The following is a 26,284-nucleotide window of genomic DNA, read 5'->3' as shown; positions in this document are numbered from 1 at the left end:
TTTTTGCTTTGACTAAAGCAAGGACATGGAAAGTAGACACAATTGAAAGCAGTGAAACCTACGCAATTGCATATTGCACTTTTAACTTTTCAGATATCAACTTTTCCTTCTCTAAATTGCTATCACACTTAGAACACTGTCATGTTTTTATAACCCAGGGCATTGGAAAAGACATGATTTTTGCATGTTTGGGTTTGTCTTCATTTCTTATGGTACAACTTCATGCGATATTGCACCCCACAGAAGTATTGTGTTGAATTTCTAAATGTTGTTTGTGACACTGTCTGAAAGTTCCTCCAAATAGTTAACTGACTCCTGCTTTTCATGTAGCCCAGGGCAAGTTTAGAGGAAATAAATGTAACATGAGTTAGCCATCCTTAAATAATCTTAAAGCAGGGAGCCCTACATTAACAGCAGGCTGATAATAAGCTCTGCAGTGCTATCTCCAGTAAAGCTTTTCTCATGACTTGGAATAAATTTATGACCTGTCATTTATTTGTTTGTTTGCTTTTTCTCAGCAGGAGAATTTACTGTCTGGTTGCTGAAGTATCAATTATTCTTGTAAAATTGAATAGTACTGTCTTAGGATCACGCATATAGAAGCTAACATAATTTGAGACATGATAAAAATTAATAAGATACCAACTCTGTTAAGACATCTGTGATAGGTACTTTTGTTTGTGCTAGAGGACAACTCTTATGTTAGAAGAACAGCAAAGAATGGGGTTAAAAAGAACCAGCAGACTTGATCTAACCCTGTAATTTTTTATTTTTGCAGGCTTCTGCTGTCAGACCATCTGCAGCTGTTGTCGGTCAACCATTGATCTGACCTCTGAGAGGTAGAAACCCATTCTGTTCCCTAGCTGGTCATTCAAGGCTTTTTATTCTAGCATTTAAATTGGATTTTATTCAATTTTATTTAAATCCATTATATCAACACTAATGAACAGAAGCCCTCCCACTCTGCTCTGTGGCATCCCATTGTATACCAGCATTTTATTCTTTTTTGTGTCCTATACATATTCATTTCCCTTAATCTTTTATGCTAATGTATGTTTCCCTTTCCCATTCTTTTTCTCTTCTTGATTATTATTAAATGCCTGGATGATACTTAAATGTCAGAAAAGCCCTGAGAAACGTCACACACTGGAGGAGAACACAATAGTTTATGTTTAAAAAGCCCTGAGCATGGTAATATCTGCTTTTCAGGCTGTGGGACTGTTCTGGCCACCTCTCAGAAAAAATAGATGTCTTGAGAGAAATAGGTTCATGTTGCTGATGGTATTTTGATTTTGAACTTTGATACTGAAATTGGAGGTTCAGAAATGAATCCTATCTTCTCTCTGGTTCATCTCTGCCCTGACATGATAATGGGTCACTTGGAACCATCAGCTGGTTTCATTAATTATTAATGCTAACACATGGCAAAAGCAATTTGGAGATTCACTGGATGTGTGTGGGTCTGTTGATGGAAATGTAAAGGGGGCAATTATCAATCTGAAAATAAATGAGAGTGGCAAGTGCCAAAGAGGAGGGGGAATCAGCAGAAGGCTTAGGTATAGCTGGAAGAATAAAAAGATATTTTATTTTACAGTCAGATGCATATCTTAAGTTACATTAAAGTGAAAATTCCTAAAGCAGGGCATGTAGTTCACATGAGTATTAGGTTACTTGGCTGAACTGTGGTCTATGCAAATATGCATTTATAAACCTTTACAAGAATTTTGATACTTGCTGAGTGTATAGAAAAAGCAGTAAGCTATTCACTGTTAGGGAACTGTATACCTAGACAAACAAGAATATAACTCTCATCCATGCATTTTAGTAACTTTCGTGTGTATTTATGCTGAGGGGAAAAAACAGAAGTCTTGAAACCATGGAATAAGAGCTGCTATATAACATGAGCGCTATTTGAAGGTGACTTTTTATTTACACCAGCTTAGGTAGTCTAATGAACAGTGATACTTACTGCCACTGTAGAAGAGGAACTGTATGAATTTGCCCCAAATTAGGCATTGGGGCATGATACAGTGATACAACGGGAGGGGTTATTCCTATGGTCTCTCCCTCTGTTTGATGCACAGACACTGTGCGTTGTAACAGGAGCTCATGTTCTGGTAGTTTCAAAATGGCTGAAAAAATCAAGAGCAGAAGTTGGTCTCCACACATTTTCCTTCTGTCTCCCTAAAGAAGATGACTACATTGACAAGCTTTGTGCACAACAATAACATCTTATTTGAATGTCTTAAAGAACAGTCCCTGAGAGAGTGGTGTGTTCAAAACGCCTGCCCTAGGCTGTGATGGATTGCCAAGGTCTGCTGGCCTTCTCTGGATGTTGTCTGGATTCAGCTTCCAGGAGAGCTTTCCCTCCTGACGGCCACAGGACTCAGTGACAGCAGAGCCATCTGTGACACAGCTCCAGATATGTCAGCCCAGTTTTGTTCTGCATTACCTAACCACAGTGGCACTGGAGGGCAAGGCTAGAAAGGTTAACAACTCCCCCCTGCCCCCAAATTGCTAAGGAGGGTTGGCAGAGGGGAGAATAAAACACCAAGCAGCTTTCTTTTGCTTAGGCTGCCGCAGCTCATGCAATGCCACAGATTAATGAAACTCCAGACTGTCTGATGGAGTTTTTCCCACAGAGCAAAGTATTAACTAAGTCAATTGATTGCATTTTCATTTCTTGAGGGAGCGTTCAGCCCACACATCCTATTGTGTGTCTAATCACAAAGACATGTCTGCTGTAGCAATATTGTGTTATCTCACAGATGCTTTGTGCTACATCTTGCGCTGTTGCCTCTGATGTAAAAGGAAATGGAAATTCTCACTCAGAAGACCTGCCTGACAAAGAAATAAATTCTTGTAAATTCAGTGTCCCAAACTTAGGAAATTACAGTAGCTGCTGCTGAAAAATACTGTGATAAATCCCCATCCATCTGGAATGTTTCCATAATCCACTACAGATTGCCAATTAATTGCATACTTAGTTCTATGTAATAAGGACAAATAATAGGCTGTATTAGTGTAAGTCCCCCAGAGGCAGTGGAAATACATCACAATATTCTTAAATAGCATATTTTTATTAAAGCAATGCTTGCAAGCGTCTGTCTGGTACTAGAAACCATTGTGCTAGGAACTGTACACGTAATGAAAGGCCAGATTTACAGCACATAGTCCTATTAAGTGAAGCACTTAATTGCTTACTTCAAGTACCAGTTTAAATAAACTGATCTCATCTATTTTCTAATTAAATGTGGGAAATTATAGGGTGGCTGGTTGGGACACAAGGTTTTTAAATCCTCTTCTAGAGCAGGAAGAACTGTAAATAGTCTGTCTTACGCTGTTAGGATTAAAATGAGACTTGTATCAGAAAGATACCTTTGAACAATGGTGTGTGAAATATTTAGGATTTTGCACACATAAATAAATCACGGATTTTTTGCTAATTTATGGAGAACCTTTTGTGGCCAGTTTGGATTTAGACTAAGATTCCTATTCATTAAACCAGTTACATAATGGGAAGATGTAATTTTTAAAAACACATATATTTCATTTTATTAAATCATTTTATTAATTTATAAATTTATTAAATAAATGTTATTAAAAATTGATTTTTAAAATGAAGTTTTTCTGTGCTCTACTGAACATAATGTAATTGCTTACAGTAGTTTTAATATTTTACTGCAGTGTTTCTGGGAAGCAACTCAGTAAGCAGTAATTGTTGTCCAGAGGATAAAAAAGGGAAAAATCTGTCTTTTGAAATCAAGTCAGATTGTCACAGGATTGTTAGGGTCCAAGGAAATTATGCATCTTCACATTTTATTTCATTTACTGCTACAGTTAGTTGTTCCTGCATACCTGTGACAACCATAAGAAAGTCGTGTAATTTTTTCAATTTAACATTTTTCTGAACATTTTGTGTTTGTCTTGTATAACTGGCAACATTTTAGTACACAAAGTCATAATACTACGTATAACTCTGTACATCCGTGTGAAAATCAGTAGTGTAGTACCAGAGATGGCTGCACTGGTGCAGAGAGTTCATTTTAACTTGAATTGCTCTCAGAAAAGTTTTGGATTAATCTGGAATGCCTTGGAGGGCTCCCACTGAAATGCCTCAGCCTGTAACTATAACCTGTCCCGAAAACTAGCTGATCTTTTACTTTCCGAACATATCGCTCCTGTGTGTGAGTTCTTCAGAAAGGAGAAAGCTGACCACTTAGAACAGTTTGCTGCTATCAAGAAGAACCGATTTTCTTTGCTGTTTCCTTCCTTCTCTTGAGGTTGCCACATGACTGATGAGGCAAAAATTCTGTCATGAACCACTACGTGTAAGAAAAGCCAGACTCAGCCTGGACCTCCCTGCCCCCTCATGTATTATACATCTGAAACTCATGATAATTTCATAGGATTTCACTCTCTAAAAATAGTGTCTTCATGACCTAGGGTCTCTGGGTCTTCCTAGTAGCAGGCACCACATAAATTAAGCATTCAGCTCCACCTTCACTTTTGTGCTATAGACTCAGTTTAGCTTAATTCCCAGGAGTGCCAAGCATGCATTTGCCAGTTACAACAAGGGATACTTTATTTATTACTCCTGGAAGCATGAAGCACTTGTGTCCAGTGGGAGAGTCATCTTCCATTTAGCCTCCCACAAGCCCATGTACAAGAGACATTATTACTTTAGAACAATTTAGCTTTTCTGTGTTTATAGGGAGAAGTCACTTCAATAGATTATGACTAGATGGGTGGGTTTTCCTCTCTCTTAAATGCAAGGTGGGTTTTTTTTGCTGTTCTCAAATGTTTTTTATACTATCAAACTAGAGAATCTGATTCCTGTAATTCAATCAAAGATGTTAGTAATGAGAGCAGTGGTTGCTAACCAAATAGAAAACTACCACTGTCTCTTTTCAGTCCTGATGAGACTCTTTCCTTTTAGCTGTCTCTGCAATCCACCAGTCTGGGAAGCGTCTGCATCACTTGTAGGCACATGCCTGCCTTGACAGTAGGTTGTGGAAATGCTGATTAGAGCCATTTGATCTGGATCGGTATTAAAGTGCCTAGAGGAACTCACTGCCACAGTGCAAGATAAAACTATTCGTTCCTCACATGTGACAGATTTCAGGAGGTTTGTTACACCTTCAAATACAAGGGGAAGGTTTCCTGAATTTAAAATCTTCTGAATCTCACAACAGAATTCCATCAAAGTTTCTCTGTGATAGAGACAACTTGCTCCTAGCTAGTCTTTTTTTTCTTTTTAATTAGCAAAAAAAGCCACTTCTGAATATACGACTGGATTTTCCTCTAACTTTAAGACATCTTCTCACTAAGTATGGCAAATTACCAGCACCTTTCTCACATCCAGCTGCAAAGCATTTTAACATCTGATCATCATGTTATAAGAACACCTAATAAATAACAAATGAATGCCTACTGGCAGAAAAGAAAAAAAAGCATGCTATCCAGTTAGTTAGAAGATGTATGTGAATGTGTCTGGAAAATAAATTTACATGTTATAAGCACATATCTACACACTTGTGCATGCCATTATAGCTGTGTATACTTATACATTGGATAGATATACTCTTCTTTTTTCTTTGCTGTGTTGATGGATTAATTTCAGAACAGAGACACCAAGTCCTCAGCCATATGAATGATCTGAGTCATATTGAAGTCCTGGTCATTTATACCACCCATATGGTTATGGGCCTGTGTTCTTCCAACTGTATAACCAGCTGTTTGTGTTTGTCATGTACATTTGCTGAAATGCGTTGTTCTGAAGTAACTTTTCTGTTTTGATGCCACAACTGAGTGATAACAAGAACTGACAAATCTTTTTGTGTGTGTCTGTGTGCATGTGGATCTGCTATATATTTAACAAACAGCATTCTTTCTCCCCACACCTCCACAAAAACACTCTTGTAAATCTAAATCAAAGCCCATTCAAGACATTTCATTTTAAGTGGTTTCATCTTACTGTAATTACCAAGTCATGTGAGGAGTAGCTAAACAATTGTCTGCACAACAATGGAGATGAAATAAAGATAGCCTCTAATTAATTCCATCTAGGTTATAATTAATTTTGACTGAGTTGCTCAGGACAATATCCTTAAGTCTCACAGACTTCTATAAAGAGGACTGATCGCCAGCTGCTGCTCTTTGATTTTTAAAGCAGATGGGGCTATTTCCAGCTATTGCTTAAAAGGAAATGATGAGGATGAGGGTAGAGAGTGATTGATTGGCTTTGAATAGGCCCTGGGGTAAGACTGCTAGGAGGAATGCTCTGTTGGCAAACTAGTCTGTGACAATGTCTTTTAAAGATTTTAGAGATGTTTTGTTGTAATTTGTCTTTAAATTTGTAAGAACTGCTTTTTGCTTTATTAGAAAAAAAAGTAAAAATCTGTGATGTAATGCCATGTCAGTAAATATTTCATCGTGTGTTAAATCTGCTTTGGGTCATAGTGGTGCTAAAGGCAGTGATGAAGAATACAAATATGGATGTTTCTTGTCTTTGTCATTTTCTAGAAACAAAAAAAGAAAAATATCTGTTAGATTGTTATCCTAGTTCTGTCTGTCAATGTAGGATTGTTTTCTACTTCATTATGCAGGAAGCTTTGGTGAATAATTCATTAAAACTAATTTATCTGAGAAATTCTGCCATTTCTTTTGTTTGCTGACAAATTGCAGAATTCTCAGATGGATTTGTTGTTGGAAATTATTTATAAATTTCTGGAATAAATAAATCCCAGCTTGCTGGTAGGCTGTGCTTATTGGGAGTAATGGACATATAAACTGACAGTGTGGCAGTTTCTCAAATACCACAGTATTTAGATTTCTTGATTGGATAGCTTCTAGAACTAACTAATACCTGGCATGTTCTTAGTTATGCATTTAAATGCAAAAGGTGAAAATCAAGGTTGGAAACTAGCTTTCTCTGACTATCTCTAGTAAAATACTTGTATAAAATGAGAGCAGATACGTGACAACTCTGGGGATAAAATTTTCAAAGCTGAGAAACCCCCACCAGCAATTGTTAGTGGGGAGGGAAAGGTCAAAATGTTTTCCCCATTATGATATGCATTAGGAATAAATAGAAAGGCTGGTGATTTAAATGTTAAATGATGGCGTATCAAATACTTTTTCTAGGAACTTCTTGTTCAGTCTACATTTTCCTGTGCTAAATTTTCTGCATCCTATCATTTTGTTTGGCTGCCTTTTCATTGCTGTAGTGTACACATCATCCCACTAATTCTTAAAGACCTGGTGCCATGTGCTTTTGAAGGTGAAATGCCCACTGAAAGCAATGTTTAAAAGCTTATACGAAGGATCTGTTAATATGTGAGAAAAGAAATTGCCAACGAAATTAGATGAGCAATCTATGTCTTATACGGTGGTTTTGAAATTGGTACAAAGTGCATTCACCAGTATAATCTTTCTACTGTGCATGATGTGCAGCTGAAGTCCTAATCAGTTCTTGTGTCCTGTTTAGTCTGAGGGAGAGAACTTACAGTTCTCTTTTTAGGAAAGCATCAGTGTAGTGTGTGGAAACACTGCCTGTGTTGTCTGTTTGCATTACCTTGAATGTGACAGTTGTTGAATCTGTTTAGTGCTCTTTTTTGTGTTTTCACTCAGAAGTCTATTTCCTCGTTTGCCCTACAGTGCATTAATTTTTTTTAAGCCAATGAGACCATCATAATGCTTTAACCTGCCTCTTACATAACGGAGGCCACAAAGTTTCACCTAGTAATTCTTGCATTGAGCCCAAGAATCATGCCCTGATTGTAATTCCCTGATTGTAAATTCCCTCTTTTTCCCCTTAACACAGGTGTCCTTAAACTCTTTGGTTTTCCCAAGAAGATAGTACGTTTTAGTAATTGTAGGCATGTCTGGGTCATACAGAGCTGGTCCATTACTTAATCAGTTCTAGGCAGGCTGGCATCCCTAAAGCAACATGCAGCACCCTGAGGAGCTACTATCTCATGTAAAGGTACAGCTTGTCACCAGCTATGTGATGATGTGCTGAATACTTTAATAACCTTCAGCTGGCTTCACTTGCTCAGTATCATTGCTGATTTTTGTAGGGAAGAGGCATGTCCCATCTATTTTATAAAGCTGTCATAATCCTGGGTTATAATCCTGCTGAATATATGTCTATTTTGAAATAAATGAAGACTGGAAGTGGGGTTTTCCCCCCTTCAGTTCTCCCTCTTTAGCAATGTCGTACTTCCCTTGCTTCCAGTTTTAGGTCCTGTAAAGCGTTGCATGGGCAGCTTCCCTGGTCTCTAGCAATTTCCAGCCTGCCTGGATAACATGAACAAATTGTCTTCTGAGACACTAACATACCGAAGCATTAGAGTTATGGTTTTCAGCCTAATACCTGTCCCCACTAGAGTGGGTGAGTAATTCAGCTCTTTGTGTAAGAGGAGAGATTTTTAAGTGACTCGCACATTTGTTCCTTTTCTTCAAAGGATTCTTCCATGCTGGCAAAATCTCCCATGGGAAGTTCTAGAGAAAATTCAAGGAAGATCTACAGTTTTGACAGTTTTGCAGTGCTTGCTTCTGGCTTATTCAGGTATGTTGTTAAATTAGCCATAATTCCTTATGACTTACTCTCAGACTGCACGACAGGAGCAGAAATCCCTCTCCGTGTACTAACAAACTGGCGGACTTGGCCTGTGACTTATTACTCAATAGGCACAGGAGGCCTATCCTTTTCCAGGATTTCTAAGATATTTCCTCATTAAACTCTTTAGGAGAAAGAGGAGGAATTAAGAAAAACATTGACCTCTCTAAAATCCCTACCTGAGAGTTTTGAGAGCTAACACACATCTTGTGCATCAGGCTGGGATGTAAAAATCTTAGTTAAGGGGCTTTACATACATAGTTAAGATGTTCTAAACATTGTCACGTTCAGAAGGAATGGCTGCATGTGTGCATTCCGGTTCAAGGCATTCAGTAGCTCTCAAGTGGGGGTTTCTCAAGCTGAAGTCTTCTGAGGCTGAGGACACAAGCAGCTTTCCACAACTACCTATCATCAGTATTAATACCTAATTCTGCCTAAGGCACAGTAATGTGATTTCTGTAGTGATTTTATGACTTGAATGACTTTATTCAGTGGTAATACTGGATTACTGTATTCCTGCCCTCTAGTTTCTTTTTCCATTTTCACTTGTTCCTGCTTTTGTCCTGCCCTCAGTTTTGTCAAAGGAATTTGTTATACAGCAAAGTGGATCAGGGAACTGATCCAGCTTAAAAATCACCTGATTTTAAAGCCAGATCAGCCTCCTGACAGGTTCACATTGTGGCCTCCTGGGCACCTATGAGGAAGAAAAGGGTGGTATTACCATGAGCTGGTGACATGATGTGAAGTCTTTAGCCACATAAATCCAGTCTGAGGGACATGTTCATGATGTTGGCTGGGCTCTCTGTACTGAACAGGGAAAAAATACTGCAGCTCTTCTGAAAGCTGTGTTAAGGTCTGACCAAGAGGCCAGTCACTCGCAAAAAGGAAGCACAACCCTCAGATCAATCTAAGAAGGGTTGTTTGGTAGGAAGGTGCAGCGCTATCTAGGGAAGCGCTTTCTGATTTGTGAAGAGAGTACATGTAAACTCTGTCAACCCACCTTATTTTCATCTAGCTTCCTGCTCTTTTGGGCTGTGACTCTATTTGTAACGATGCCAAGTGCATGTGATGCTGTGAGTGGGGTCTGGGAGCATCTCTTCTCAGAAATAGATTGTGTGAATTCATTGTGGCTTGACTTTTGCTTTAAGTTTGGTAAGGGACTGTCAGACTGAGATACTCATTGAGTCCTGGACTCGGTGGGTTATGGATCCGACTAGGGATTTCTTTGGTATTGCTAACACAGACTTGCTCCCTCAAATGAAGCAGTATCTTGAAAGGTCATAAACCCCTGTCTCGTAAAACCCTGGTTTTGGAGCACTGATTCCCTTCTGCAGTCCTTTGAGACCAGTTTCTGCACCAAGTTCTTTCTTTGTCCAGTAAGAATTCTTCTGTCTCATTCTCATGTCTCTATACAGTATCTGCTCTTTGTTTCCTGCACGTCTATATTTTTAAGATCTTATCTGCTAAAGTGAAATACTTTTGCTTGTTCCATACATTAGAAACTGGGAAAATGTAGATGTAATTCTGGCTACTATTTCCAACTTTTCTTCTCCTTTCTAGACTTTGGTATTCATGGCCAGTGGTGGAACATGGCCTCCACAAGCTGTAGTACCTAGAATTAAGTGGGTATGGTGAGGGATCCAACAGACTTCTCCACTTTTAAGGTGGACCCCATCACGAAAGGCACTGATTCAGATGTGGGAATGGCTTGCTCTAGGATGGTTATGAGTCCCCTCCATCAGCTAGCTACCCGTCCTGCTTCTACCTCAGAAATTCCCACAGACACTCTGGTTTTGGTCAAAAGGGTTCTTAGGGGAATAGTAATATTTAATAAGAAAGAATAAGAATGCTTTAGTTTCTAGTTCTGCAAACATAAATTTTCAGTACTCAGGCCTTAATCCTCCAAGGTGATTGTAGTGTGGATAATTGCCAGAGATGATTAGCCTTCTGACTTTTTCTTCTGGGGGGTGTCTGAGGGGAAACTGAGGCATACTGAAGTGAACAAGCTTGCCTGAAATGTTGTAGGCAGCTAGGAGCAGACTAGTAGAACTGGGCAATAGAATGAGGTCTCTGAATATCTTGCTTAGCTTTTTTTTTTTCCCACCACTTTTGTTTGTGGACCCTTGATTAATAAATTTAGCAAGACAATGGGCTTGCTTTTCTTAGTTCCCTTCTCAGTCCCTTTGGAGTAATCTACAGACCTCTAGTGCTTCATGCACTACAGTTTAAAAATGCACCAAGCAATTTCATATCCTGTTCTCTGACTTTCCTCAACTTTCCTTTGAACTATAGCTCAGAAATAATTACAGCAGAAATAAGCAAAGTGCATGTCTCTAGAAATACTTTAATATTTGTGAGAGAGTTTCAAAATTATAAGCTATGGAAATGGCCTGATTGCAGATGATTATTCTGTAGCCAAGATCTTGACCAACTTGTAAGTTTACTATCTTTTCCTGATGTATTGCTGAGATATGCAGAATAGACCTTTGTCTTTTCCCTGTGAGTAATTTTTTGCAGGCCTTCCAGTTAGGCTTGAAAAGGAACTTAGTCTGATCTTGAGAGAGAAATGTAAAAAGGAGAACTAGACAGCCACACCCTGTTTCCACACATCTCCGTATTCATGCTTACTCTGCTCTTTGCAATCAGTGTCTCAATGTTAGTTAGTTCCCTCTTGGACTCATAAAATGATACCAGGATGGCATTTCAAGTTGCAGACACTGAAACCAAAGGCCTTTTTATGGTGTCTCGGTTGTGCCTCCTTTGTCCACTTGAAACAGGTTTTTCAAATATAAGAAGCTTACTTAACACAGGGTTTAAAGCTATTTTTACCCAGCATGAAATGTGCATGGAGAGAAGGCATTCAGAGAGAGAGGACAGCACTGTTTGTTTTTCTTCAAGGTCTCCTTTATGCCTGGGAGAGGTGAAACTATTTTCCAGAAAACCTAGATAATATTCAGACGTCCTGCACGCCCACACTGTTTGGGTCAACTCTTTGAGGGACAAAAAGGAAGATTCATTTGCAAAAGCCCACTGGTGTAGTCAATTCAAATCAACTGTAATTCCATTGCTTTGGATGGCACTAATTTCTACTGAGATTCTGGATCCTTATCTCTGAGACGTTATTGAGACCTATCAAATACATGCAGAAATTTCTCCTTCCCAGACCACTGCTCCTGCACTATTTGTAATAAGAGCCCTCCTGTGTTCACCTCACTGATTAGGTACCAAAATTGCCACTATTGTAATAATACATCAAAGTGCAGGATCTTTTTAAACCACAGATCCATAGTACAACTTGGAGGTTAGCAGACCCCTTTATGCTTCAGTTCCCCAATATTTATTGGAAGTGTTTATGTAGGTGCCAACTTGTGGGGGTGAGCTTTGCAGAATTAAAAATACTGGTGCAAAGATGACTGATAAAATTTTGCAGGCTTTACAAGAGCAGCTGTGTCACTATTTTATAAGAGAGTTTCACTCCACCTTAAATGGAGAAGCATGTCTGTTGCCATTGTGAGCTTTTAATCACTCCAATTATAGTGCTTTTCCCATCCTGACAGCTGGCACACACAGGAGTCCCTTGTTAAGGCTTGCATGAGAGGTGGATTTTTTTTTAGTCAAGTAAATGACCACAGCACCAAGCACAGTCCCAACAACACCCAGCAATTTGCTCAGCTGGAGAGTTTGCTGATTTCACACAGCAGATGTTTAATGCAGTACCCACTATAATGTGCACAATAACTGCCCTTCCAGAGTATGCAGCAACACAAAGCATATTGAATCCAGGGGGTTATTAAAAAGCCACTACACCAGAGTTAACATCAAACAAGAGCTCGGTTAAAAAAGCTGTGCTTGTTGTAGCTGGAGGTTTAGCAACACAGGCTATTTGGCTTTGGAGTCAAAAGTGGGTAAACTCTATGGTAACAGAATAAAAATGCATGTGAGTCTACAGAAGAAAACATATTCTGCAATCCACATAAAGGATCAACATTGTCTCAAGTGTTAGGAGAAGTTCTAGTACTCAGCCTCGCTCTCTTGCAGCTCCTCCTGAATGGCCACACAGTGTTGACTTCTCAAGCAACATTACTGCGGAGTTTTTGGCTAACAGAGGTGAACTCTTTCCCCTTCTAGCATCGTGAAAAGTTCTGACATTTTCACTACTTCCCAAGTACTTGATGAACAAAGAGACAAAATCCAGTCCCAGTTGCACTGAGTTTTCACAGCAATCATAATTTGCCTCTTTAACACTCGTATCCTAGAAGTAGATCTTGTTGCTCTTATAGAAATTGAGTACCAAAGCCTGAATGAAGGGCTGTGGATTTCACCCTCCATGAGGCCTGTCATGACTTGTGATGGGTCAAAGATTTAGTAACTAGCCAAAGGCCAGAGAGGAAGTTTGGCATGTGTTTTTGTCTTAGCAGCAATGCCAGCTTATGCAACTCTCTGGTTGACCATCCAGTGTCCTGAATTGTGGAACTGGTTAGGCTGAAAATCTACTTTTTAAAAAAAATTTGGTTGTGGGGTTTCTTGGGTTTGGTTTTATTTTCTGTCCAATATAGCCTGTTCTCTTCCTTCAAAACAGTCAGACAGATACTTCTTCTGGCACAGTGAAAGAGATGGTTCTGATCATGCTTGGTTGGTTCTTGCAGCTGTGTTACCCAATATCTTACTATTACTGCAATGTCACTAAACTCCCAGGAGTTCTTCAGAATGTCTTCAGAAATGTGTTCTCTGGAAAACCTCTCCAAATAGCACTGAGTTGAGAACCCCCACTTAAAACACACTGCCTAAATCAGATACAAAAACCCTATTTGAGAAGAAACAAGTCAATGTGTTTGCCACCCTGGCACGTTAACGCTAACTTACACACCAAAACCAGCTGCACTGCAAAGTTCTCCAAAGGCACTAGGATAACCTGGCTCCTTCCTGCATCCCCATCCCAGCTTTTCTTAGAGAGTGGGTAACCCCTGGGACATACAAGGCTGTGTTAATAAATGCCAGGTCTCAGACTAGTAAAGAACCTGCCTGAGAAGAATAGGTCTATACCAGCTCCCTTGCAAACCTTTCCTCTCAATCCCAGTGGGCCTCACAGCTCTGTGGAGCTGGCTGCTTTCACCCTTTTTGTTTTTGGTTTAATATACAGCTGCTTCTCTTCAGTGCTGAGCTGGAACTGTAGCTGCTAGTGCCTTCTCTAGTGATCAGAAAGACTTCCAGAAGTGTTGGCTTCAGCTCCCATACAAATAACAATGAAACCGGGAGCCAAGAAATGTGAGCAAAACACAAATACCCTGGAGAGAGAAGTGTCATGGCTGTGGTTTTACACCTGCTTCCCGTGCCCTCCTTCTCCCTGCTGTAAAAGTTTGTTTGAAAGTTGCAGAATAAAAGTTGCTACGGGATCTCTTTCTCATCTATAACAGTGCGAAGCTTACAGGTTTTCTTTTGTATATGACCTCAGAAAAACTTGCCTGCAGGATAATGTGCTCACCCTCCATATATCCTGGGACCTAAAGGTCCCCTCTAGGATTCCAAGTATGCTCTAGCAAGCAAATGGGTGCTGGTTGTTCTCAGCACCTTGCAGACATAACCTTGGTGTGTTGCAGGGTGGGAGGGAGCAGTTTAGTATTCCCCCCATTCCAAGATTCAGTCCTGCTGTCCGAAAGCAACTTCAAACGTTCATTGATTTCACTGTGCGAAGGCCTAGATCCCAGGTTTGCTGTGCCCTGAATCTCCCCAGCCAGACCACTCCATGAGACCCTGAAAACCTGCTCTGAAGGCCCAGCTTTGCTGACTGCCTGTGCCCAGCAACCTCCATTCCTTGTCCCTCTCCAAAGTAAGAACATGGCTTAGCATGCCTTGGGAACAGGCTTTGAAATAAGAATTTGTGTTTAAAAGGCACTCTTTAGTTGTGCTAATAATTGTACTAATCCTTACCCAAAGTTTGTGATGCAGGCATCTGCTTGGTGGTATTGCAGGCAGTTGCAGGTGCCCAGGCAGCTACAGGAGGGCTGCTCCGAATATGTGCAGGCACCAGAGAGGGTACAAACACTGCCCACTTGTATGTTGCTTCAGATCTACCTTTATTGAGAAAGGCTCAGGATTGCTATGGCAACCCCAATCACAAACTGTAAAGGATTCATGCTAAAACCCAAAAAGGCTCACACTTGAAGGGCTTGTCTCTCTTCCTCTCCCTCTTTCTTATTTTCTCCATCGCAGAAATCACTTCTGAGCAGATGAGCCTATAGCAGCTTTATCATGGACCCTTTGTGTACTGGGAGCCCTTTGTTCCCTGGCTTCACAAGGCTGAGCAAATGCAGCTGCTCTTGGAGTCAGTGGGAATATCAGGTGTTTGTTTTCTGGTTACTCAGATCAGCAGGATCTTTGCAATGAAATCACCCAGTCCAGTGGCTCTTTTCAGTTCCAGAGTATCTTGGTGGGGTGAGGTCTATAACTGCTGGTCTTGCATTGCTCTGTTTGGGAACACTCTCCCTTACTACAGCCAGAAAAGCTTTGGTGCATTTTCTGCGTGCCAAAATCTTAGGGCCCTGGGAATGAGCTCTGTTAAATCTTGTAGGAGTGGTGTAAGAGATGATTGCCTCATCTGTTCCTTACACCCTGCTCCGAAAGGTTACTAATTTGATTGCAGAAGCAACTACTCATTAGCTACATGCACACCTCTAGCCTCAGCTTAGAAGAGTACTGTGAGCTTCCATGGATGGGAATTTATTTGGCTACTACTTGGACTGTGACGGTTTTGTCTCTCTAGCTGCTTGCTTGGTCCCATCTTGGATATCTGTTTACAGTGGCATAATCGCACCTTTAATTTTTCTATCCTTATCCTACTTATGCAAATAACATGTTTACACAAAGCTCCATTCATCGGATGAGCTTTGTGATGAACAGGAGATTTGGGGAATTCCTTTGCTTGCCCACAATGTAAGCAGAATAGCTCAGGGGCATCTCTCACTGTATTTTATTCTCTATATGCTGAATGCACTTCAGAACCATCTTCTTCTCCCAAATCAAAATGTGAAAAGCAATTCTGTTCAACCCACTGACCTTCATGTCCTTGCCCCTGCTGGACAGAAGGAATTCCTACGTGGCTAATATTTTCTCTGCTTCTGAGAAAAACTTCCACTGTATTTGTTCTGAGTCACATTGGATGTTATCAGTGGCTCCATGGTTACACAATTCACCCTTCCGCTACCTGCCTAGAATTTACCACAAGATTATCAATTGACAGAAACCGGAGGACCTTTGTAGGTATGAACCTGAGTTTCCCTGATTTATCTCAGCTGATTCTGACCATTTCCTGAAACAACTCCCTCTGAGTCCATCCAAGATTTTACACGAATGGATGTGGAGTGCACAACTTACAGAACAACACATTTGTGCTTGCATCCTTTGGCTGAAAGGGGAACCAGCTGTATGGGTGGGGGGATTTCCTGGATCATAGCAGTTGAAACAGGAAATAGGGAAAATTCAGGCAAAAAGACTTTTTCGGTTCTCTAAAGAACATGCCTCGGTGAGCTTCCAGACAAATCTGGCTTTGATTGTCTCTTACTTGATATAATGAAAAGAGACATCTCAAATTTTTATTTTCTTTTTAAACAGAAGTAGCAGATCAGCATGGCCAAAAGTGAATAGGAACAATCTGAAGAATTGCTAAATACTAAAAGAAAGTAAAGGTGATGTGAGGGGTTGTATTGTTATTGTCTGATTGAGCTTTAAAGAACAGACTGTACAGTATTTAATTATACAATCTTATATGATTGTGTTTTATGAATATATTTGTTAAATAGTGAGGTTGGTTCAGTAGTGCCCTTGGTGCCCACTGTGGGAAGATCTTCTTTTTGGTTTGATACCAGGTCTGAGCAGCTGTAGTCTCTCAAATTGTATTTCTGACAATGAATAATTGCAGTGCATATGAAATGACTGGTGCAGCATGAAGACTCTCCCACAGAAATACTTCACAAGTGATTACCCACTCTCTGTGTCAAGCATACAACACAGCAAATGTTTGCAGGGCATAGCAATCTAGCAATAATTACAGTATCAATCCTATTACTTCTGAATGAAAATGCACAAGAGAACTGGATGTACAAAACCCCAAAATATTTCCTAGGCATAAAGCCAAAGCAGAGTAATGTAACCACATCAAAGTATTTCATGTTTTGGGGACTTTTTTACATGCTAACACATGACAATCAACATGTTCTCAAAGAAAGCAGAGGTTTCGCAGAAACAGTCCTTTGTAGCGGCAGAATATTTTGTCATTGAATTTTGACCCATTTTCCCAAGGGGATCTCTAGAGGCGTAACGTTCAAAACTCAGGTGCATGTGCAAATTAGTGGCAGAAGTCTAATTTGCACATGCGTTTGCCATGACTATAAGAATGGAATTAAACTGAATTGGTGTTGGGGGATTAATAATACTCCGGGTCTGAACAGAAGAGAAGTGTGAGGGGGTGGGACGTGGTTCTAATTTCATGATTCCTGGCAATGTCAACCCTGGCATATATATAATTAGCCTACTTGATTAGCATCACAGAATAAAAATATGAATGGGGGAGCTGTTCTACTCTGCCAGCCCCTAGGCTGAGGAGCTGGAAGGAGCAGAGAAAGGCTGAGGGGTGGGCAGTGAAGCCCTGCGGATGTAACAGTTGGTAATGAACTTTTGCTAGCTAGAGGCTTAGCTTGACTTCCTTTTCCACTGTTTATGGCAAAGCTCCAGTTACAGTCTCCTTTCTGAACTGAAGTCGCGGTCTCTTTCCAGGACACAAGGCAACTTGTACAGCCCTGTTCTCATTGCTCGTGTTAAAAGGCATGGAGAAATGACTGCTCTGCTTCTTGACAAGCTGCAGAGTCACAGATATGTATTCCCTGGGCCCTTGTGTTAAGTACAACAGCCCTCCAGAGTAAGTAACTGCAACAGTTCTTGCTGAATAACACAATTCACACAGACGAAGGAGGGAGCATTAGCTGCTTTTTTTCCTGTCTGCAAGCAAAATAACCAAGGCAATCCATCCCTTCCCCAGAAAGTGGAAGTAGGAATAAGTAGCTGTAGAATCCTATAGGGCAGATGTCCGATAACAAATCCATTCAGTTTAGCTCTCCCTCACGGAAAATAAAGGAATATAAGAACTCATTATTACCAGTGCCCCAAGCAGGAGCTTAGCAGCTAGCAGTAGTGACAGCTCAGATTATTAGTGTATTTATAATAAAGTCTTTTAAGTCTGCCACATGGAAGGATTTGTGAGTCAGCAAATACAGCAAATAGGTCTGCAAGGGACAGGCCAGCACAGAAAGGAAAATTGTTAGGAATTACTCAACCCTGAACATGTCCAAGTCTGCCTCTGTTTCCTTTAGCAATAACTATTGTTCTGGGAATGAGAGGTTCGTTATTTTTAATTTCTTTGAAAGCTAAGTGCACAGAAGGCAAAGAGAAGTGTTGGCTTGTGACAGATTATAATAAAGCAGGTCAGCCTGCCCGAGCTGGCATGAGCACAGAGACGAACTGTGCACAAGGATGTTCTACCAAATCACCCGTTGTGCAAAGACTGCTACCCAGTTTACCCTCTTAACCTACATTTGGAAATATATCGTGCTTTACAGATGCATATTGCAGTAGGTTTGGGGGAACTGATTGACTTTGTAATAGGTTTAGAGCTGGAGATACCAATTTAGGGCTCATAGGAAGGAGAGCCCTTAATCCTGTTCAATCTGGAGGTTCCTTGCAGGACTGAGACCACATAGAGCCCAAAAACAAAACCCAAAAAGAGATATCTAGCTGTCAGTTGTTTAGCATTCAGTACTTTTTTTTTATTTATATAATGTGGAAGACCTCAATGATATGTAATTTTTTCCATTTAAACTTTAGGGAAAAATAAATTACATTTACTGCTGTGACTAGGCAGAAAGCAGCAGCTGAATGCCCCAGCATAAAGGAGAGATTTTAACGAAATGGACACACAACTCATACCAAAAGTTGGTTGGAACAGGATACTTAATTCACATTAGTATCTTTAAAAGCTTTTGCTAAACACAGATCCTAATCACTTGTGCTCACTGATGGTCCCATTCTGCTTTTTTTAGCAGTAGTAATCCAGGTAACCTGGACAAACTCCAACTTGGGTAATTATGTTCTCCTGACCTAAATTCTTCTTGGTGTTTCAAATGGATACTATTCTTGGTCTGATATCCTAAATGAGCAATTGCTGTTATGTGTGCTCTTAAAGGCTTTCTGTGTTTCATCTGAGTTAGCTATGTATCACTTGATATACAGTGTGTCTTGGGTACATTATGGTATGTTTATAAACTTAAAAATCCCTTTGTAGGGATAAAGCAGGAGAGGAATTAGTAAATTTCATTTACGTTTTACAGCATCTACTTAAAAATATTTTTGTTGATATATATCAGATATGTATTAGATTAAACCAGATAGTTTAGCATACATACATGCTCTGTGATGTGGTCATTGTAGGCACTTTAATAGGCAGTCCTAGAACTTCAGATTTTCTTGGCATTTATCACTGACTTTGGAAAATGAATGCTCATAATTCTGCCAAACACTTGGTAATGAGAATCTCAACTGAACATTTCCAGCTTGTTCTTCCCAGTTCCAGCCAGTACCTGAAACACACCAGCAGTTCCTGGAACTGCGTGACCTCCAGGAAGGCTCAGCATGGACCAATACACAGAGCACAGACTAAAACATATGTACAGATGAACCCTGTTTGGTTTTTTGGGGGTGTTTTGTGGGTTTGTTTGTTTTTGGTTTGTTTTTAATGAAGACTCCAAGATGAGGCAATGGCCTGAGGAAACTGCAGAAGGATAAAGCAGATCTAGTGGATCACCCTGGGGACATCAGCTGAATCAACATTAGCTAAATTTACTAGACTTTCTTCCACATCTTGATTTCAGTCTGCTCTGAGCAGTGAAATACGCACTTACTTTCACTGTTGTGCTATCTGTTTTGTGTTTTTATCAAAGACATTTTACTAAACCTCATCCTTCAGCCGGTGCTTGGACCTTACCTGCCCTTTTTCACATGCTGTGATTTGTTAGATCTTTCATATGACCTGAGCTCCTAGCACATACCCGGACAGGCTCCCTTCACCAGTCAGGCAAGCACAGGAAAACAGCAAGGTGGGACCAACATTTCAGGGATAAGTACAGGAAACAACGAAATGTGTGTAGGAAGGGATCAGAAGGGAAATCAGTTTCAAAATCCCAGATTTGAAGAAGGATGGGATGGGACGTAGGAGGGTGGCTGGAGAGGAAGAGAAAGCCACTGCTGCTAAAGGATGTAGCAGTAGAGTATGAAAAAGCTCTGCGGTGGAAAGGTGGAGTGTCAGTGGTAAAAGAAAAGAAAGTAGAGGATGGAGCCATGAGTAGAAAGGACAAGGCCTGGGCCTGGAAACAGGAAATAGCACAAAGCCACTGCCAAGAGGAAGCTGGCAAAAATCCGGTCTCATCAGTGCCCCAGCCACGGTGACATTCCCACTCTCACTCCTTTCAGTGTAACACCTAAAGTGAGCTGCAGCCATTCACAGTAAAAACTCATTGTTTTATGTCAGGTCACAGGCACAAAGCCATTGCATTTTCATTAATGCAGTAAAATCCATGAGTTATATATGTTTGACTATGTAAGTCTTATTCTTTGCTCGGATACAGGCACAGTTGATATTTTAGATAGCCAAACAAATTGAGATGCACAAAATGGGCCAGATCATTCCCTGATGCATTAAACATGGATGAACTTGACCCAAAATCTTTTAAAATCGCATTTATTTCTCTCTGTCGCTAGTGCAAGTGTGAGTTACGAATGCTGGAGCCAGCTGAGGCCACTGATTCCTTGAAATAAGGACATTATATGCTTAAAACCACTTGCAATAAGCACAAGAATGATTGCAGTCTATAGCTGAGTATCTTGAATAAAGCACTCCTGGGATTTTGGAGAGGACTTGGTAGTTACTGTGCTGTGTTGCTGCAGCCACTCTGTGAGTGTCTGAACCCAGAGCAGAGCCCACTGTGATGTTTTCCAGAGATGTTACGAGAATTAAGAAGAGATTATACAATCACTTTCAATTGGCTTCCAAAAATGGTTTTGTTACTGGTTTAAGGATGTAAATTAAGCAGGTTAATTGTTTTTTATTTCCTTGTACTTCAGTGGAAAGAAAAGTAGGAAACCCCCTTGCAAATTAATCTGCCTTGAACTCAGCCTGTTTCTTAGCATCATCATTTTTTGCTCCTTTTCACTTTTGTGTTTGGGCTACATTCATGCTTCAGTCTTGGGAAGCTTTAGAGAGAGAAGACCTTTGATCTCCCAGGATACAGGTTGCGTAAAGCCCCTTTCTCTGGGTAAGCACAGACTTGAAATGACACAAGCAGCCTGAGATAGGCAACAGTTTCTGAGAGGAACCGAGAAAGAAGAGAGACTTTCTTTAACGGGAAGTGCATACTGAAGCATATCACAAAAACATGGTCAAAAGCCCACAGTGTTACTGCCACTGTTGAGTGTGGTATAGAAGAAAACTTTCACAGTACCATTTTCAGAACTACATCGTCATTAAATGGTTAATGATAATAACCATTACCACAATGACACTGTCATTCTCCAGCCTTTTATCTTTGATGAGCTGAAAGCATGTCACGTGCATGTTCACTACTAAACTTCATAGCACTGCCCTGGAGTAGATAACTGTGTAGGGAGAGTAGTTAGTGGAATTGGAGTCACTCAGTGCTTACCTCAGTTTACCTCACAGTAAAAATATTTTTATATGGTGAGGCTTTGTTTATGCTGGAATGTGCTTTAGCCACAGCAAATAGTCTGACATTTACAGAACAAGACAATGTCAAGATTTTAGACTGAAGAGTTCTTCCTGGTCATTCTGGAGATATCCTAGGTCATATACTTTGTCACCAAAAGTTAGACACCGCCAAAGAGGTTCTCGTCATCCTGAGCCGTTTCCTTCCTTTCATCCTTACAGGTGTGTCTATCTGTATCGCTGCTTTTATCCATGATTTTGTTCTCGCCCTCTCCTTCCATCTCTGTTGCTCTGAAATGATGTGAAGTACCACACTCGGGTCAGGAAAAAGAGCTGAAGTGCTGAGGAGCTGATATAGCTGCAGATTAAAAGTTTTCCCTTAGGGCCAGATCTAGAGACTATGGAAGTCCAGATGAGCCCCATGAATTTCAGAAAGATCCAGTGAAAACTCAAATATGAATGCCTGCTTCATGTTTTGTGTCTCCAGAGAAGGAAATGGCTTTAAAGGAAGGCTGTCCCATCCACTCCCTCAAAGCTTGTCATGTGGTCCTATCACACCATGCACTCAACCCTACTGATAAGCTGCAGGTAGCTCTAGCAAACGGCACTCTGCCTTTCTATATTGCCAGGAAGAAATCATTGTTCAGAGAAACAAAATCTACACCTTCTCCTTACATCCATGCTTGAGACACAGTGGGCATAGGAAAGAGAAAGTAGACACAGCTCTGGTGCAGACAAAAAAAAAAATCTCTTCTCCTGCCCACAAAGGTCAAGACTTTTTAACTGGAGGGAATATTTCCCTCCCACTCATTGCTTTCCCACTGATAAAAAACTGGTTAGTTAAAATAGATTTTTTTGGGCTGTCTGACTCCAAAACTGACATCTGAAATTAGATAATTTAATTCCATTTTTTGCACATCTTCTGGTCTTTTGTGTGATTAGTCAATAAAATCAACATATGTTGGAGTTCACATAGAAGATGTATGTTTCTTGTGCAATGCAAAAAGCAGTGAGCAAATACATGTAGTGAGTACCCTGTTACAGTTACCATAGAAACAGCACATTAAAAGAACTGTTTTCCTTATTCCTTATCACTGATCTAGAATGAACACCAATACCTTTTCTATTCTTGTTGAATTCTTTTTGCTTGTGTTGCACATAGACAAGGATTGCTGGTCATATCCTTGCTGGTCATATCCTTGTGTTTAAGATCAATGAACAACCTGTTTCACGCATATTCCTCCGAGCTGCTGAAAACCAAGAATGCAGACTCAGTCCCACCGTCTCTGGGGTTGAGCAGAGTTCAGATCTCAGAGCTCTCCGCTTTGTTCCTTAAACCATGCTCACACAATTTCCTGTTTAGACACAAAAAAGGGGCTAAAGAGATGTTGGGGCTTCCTGTTCTAGGCTCAGTACAGTCGTTTCTTCCACAGCAGCTGACTGTCAGGGTATTTCTCTGAAAGGCTCTTGAGTTAGTTTTTCACATTCTTCTCAGTTTAGATGGCTCATTTGTAAGAGCAGTTTCAAAACCTAATTGCAAGTGGCCAAAAAATAATCAGATAAAATAGGCTTCTTTGGATTGTAAAAGCATTAGCTGAGCGGACTTGGTTTTGTGTTAGAGAAGCACAAAGCACTCTGGAGACAGTTAATACCCTAGAAAAGCTCTGTAAGCTTTGTAGAGAAGGTACAAGATATCTGAATCAAAGTTCTGCAGACATTGCTGTTCCTTTGCTATATTTTCTGCACTTCTCTGAGGTTTAGAAAAGGGTCCTAATACTTGTTAGCTCCTATAACTTAAAAGTATGTTGTTTTATTGTGTTCAGAGGTGAAGTGACGCATTCTGGATGCTGTTGCAATGTAGATTGGGAGATGAACCTTGCACTCCAGTAGCTCACAGAGATACACAATCTAGCTGCAACCTCATTGCACAGCGCTGGAAAGCTTTGCAGCTGAGGCCCTTCGGTTGTTAATTTCTCCTTGCTGTTTGAGGAAATTAAAGTGTCACGGTGCCCAGGGTTTATAGATTCACTGAAAGGTCAGCAAGACACACCACATACGAGCAATGAAAACCAATTCTAATTGAGGCTTCTTTCTTTTTCTGGTTGGTTTGACTGAAATCTTTCCAAGATGACAAGTCTGAAGAGAAGCTCTGGAAAAGCCAACAGGGAGACCTCTAAGAAGAAAAGAAGTTTTTAAAATGTACAGGGAGGTCAATACAGTTCAGGTGACTGAGGACTCATATTACAGGAGCCCTCAAAGGCCTGGCTGCAAAAACTGCTGAGTGAAGGCAAGACCCCTGTTCCAGAGTACATTCCTTCCCCCAAGATTGATTATGTCCAGGAGATAAAAGGACGTAAACCAAGTGACATCATGGTACACCTTTTCGCCACCTTCAGTATCCCCTCCCCAATTTTAACATCTACTCTGAATCTGTTTTCTGCTCTGTATTATTTTGTCACTAATTGCACAATAATTCTTCAATTACTGTAGACTGGAAACAGGGAAATCCATCTGTCGGATGCTCTGTGTCCTTATGACTCTTCCTGACCTAAATTTGGAAAGGCTCCACCTTGCACCTCCTTTCCATTCCCGCAGGGTGTTGACTCCCAGGCACTAACAGATTAAATTGCAGTACGAAATGCCAGCAGTCTGCCCTGTCTAGCTCCCAGCAATAGCCTTGCAGAAGGGACAGATGAACTGCATATGAAGCAGCATCCTGAATCATGCTGTAATTTGTAAGCCATGATATTCAAGTCGTGAAACCAGAGCTGCTTACTTACATATGCAAGGCCAGAAACTGGTGACGTAAAATTGCCTTTCTGCTTCAGGGAAGACAAAGCTCTGGATCCCAGAGGATGTCTTTAGGAATAAACTGAGATCCCAAATTAGACGCCATTTCTTTTGGTCCTCGTCTGGACAATTGGTGCTATTTGTGCAGTGTGATAAACAGCAGCACATAATTCAGGGTCAGAAGGACCCAGCATCCAGCAGTGTTGGTGAGGCAGGAGGTGGTGTCTGGGTTTTTTTTTTCAGTATTTGTATGCTGTACCTTTATGATTCTGTTGACTTTCCAAATACAGTAATAAGCACTTTTACATCTCCAAAGTGCTTACAGATACTGTCTCACTTAATCTCCTAGGGAAGGAAAATAAGAAAATTATCAGTAACAGATAAGTAAATGATTTAATTTTGTAAAAGAACTCAAAGCTTAAGGGGCATTAAAGACCTGATGTCAAGCTAAATCAGAACAATGGAAATGAGCTGGAATTTGGATCTATCCAAGGTTTCTGGTAGGCAAAAGTGAATTTCACCACTCTGCGAATATGGTCTAGGTGTGGAGGTCCTTGTCCGTTGAACGGGCAGAAGAGAGAAAGGACAGAACTATACGAAGAGCTGAGCTGAGATCCCTGGGGAACAGGGCTCATGCTTTCATTGCCAGCGGGACGGTGGGACTGGCAATAGCTGGTGCAGAGAAAACTGCTCTCCCTCTAGCCCCTTGCAGTGGCCATTTGAGTCCTTCCAGCAGGGCAGCGAGCTCCATGACTCTCCTTGGTACCTGCCTACCTTGCCCTGGCCAGAGCCAGGCCTGCTGCAGCCCTTCTGTGACTTGCCAATGTCACTATGCTGGGAATAAATGTCACATGAAGGAATAAATTAGAGCTAGGAGCACCCGAATCCCAGAGAAGTGCCAGTTTACAAATTAACACAGTACTTCTCACAAAGATCCTGGCGTATTTTGTTACAGGGGAGGCCAGTTGGATGAAAATACTTCTTTTTGGATGGTAGTTATAGAAGAATAGGAGGACTGGGGTCATAGAAAGCTAAAATCTTTGCAAGAGCCAAGTGCTGGTTTGAATGCGCTCCTTTCTTTCAAGATCTTCAGCTATTCCCTGCATGCTTAGAAACACTTTCTGAAGAACCATTTTTGAAGCAGTACAGCACAAGAAAAGCACTCCCTCCTTCAGAGAGCACTGAATACTAATTTACTGTTGGCAGGTTGTGGAAAAAAAAGACTCGTCATGGTCCCCTTTCACGAGGATGTTTTTTTCCTGTCCTTTTTGAATTTAATAATGTGTCAAATTAGGGTTAAAGTGCTCTGTTTCCTCAGCTCTACTCTGACTTTGATGCTATACAAGACCTACGCAACACTGCTTTTCTATGGCACTGCTCAGATATAAGAATGTCCCAAAGGCATTCTGTAAAGCTGCTGATTAGGCAATGTTAAACAGTGACAAGTGAAGGGAGTATGTAAACATGGCAGGCATTATATCTACCCCAATATCCTACATACTGATGTAAACACTGGAACCAGTTAAGGCACGGTTGGTTTTAAATCTGGCTTGCCAGCAGATCCCAGCTAGACACCAGACTGGCTTTGAAAGCCCTATTCTGTCACCAGCTCTTGGATAAATTTTTAGTAGGTCAACTCTCAGATGTTAAACATCTGAGCACTGTTTGGGTGAGGAATCTCACTGCTTTAGGTGAGAGTCCATATATGCTGGGTATTTTGCTCTTGTTCACAATTCCTTTAGAATAAGTTGGATCTTGGGGGGGGGGGCAATTTCCCCCACAGCTCCTCAAGCTTTATGCATCTAAAGGTTCCCTCTATCCTTGTGGGACATGTCAGGGTCCTTCTAGAAAGAGCCTGATGTCCTGCAGTACCATTGCAACTGAGACAAATCAAAGCCCCCTTGGAGGTGTGTTAGTGCAGAGCATAGGCCTGCCCTTCTCCACCAGGGAAATCTCTCCAAATTGCCTCAAGCCCGTACCTACATATTGTGTTGCCAATACAGACGCAAGGGAAGTCTAGACTCAGGTGCAAATTGGCAATAATTTCTGAGCCAAGCTAGGTTTTCTGTTGTAATGATGGGTCATTAGACCAAATTATGTCTTTAATG

At 40.7% G+C, this 26,284-nt stretch overlaps 1 long non-coding RNA gene across 1 annotated transcript; it reads left to right on the top strand.

The window, feature by feature from the left end:
* The first annotated feature begins 786 nt into the window (after nucleotides 1–786).
* Nucleotides 787–19,546, top strand: LOC127021287 (uncharacterized). The gene is made up of 3 exons (XR_007767191.1): nucleotides 787–839; nucleotides 8,469–8,572; nucleotides 19,222–19,546. It is a non-coding gene; the product is annotated as an uncharacterized LOC127021287 (long non-coding RNA).
* Nucleotides 19,547–26,284: the final 6,738 nt, after the last annotated feature.

The sequence above is a fragment of the Gymnogyps californianus genome, chromosome 12, assembly GCF_018139145.2.
Source record: "Gymnogyps californianus isolate 813 chromosome 12, ASM1813914v2, whole genome shotgun sequence".
Classification (NCBI taxonomy): Eukaryota; Metazoa; Chordata; class Aves; order Accipitriformes; family Cathartidae; genus Gymnogyps; species Gymnogyps californianus.
Note: the sequence above shows the minus strand (reverse complement) of the source record. Positions and strands in the feature narration are given on the sequence as shown.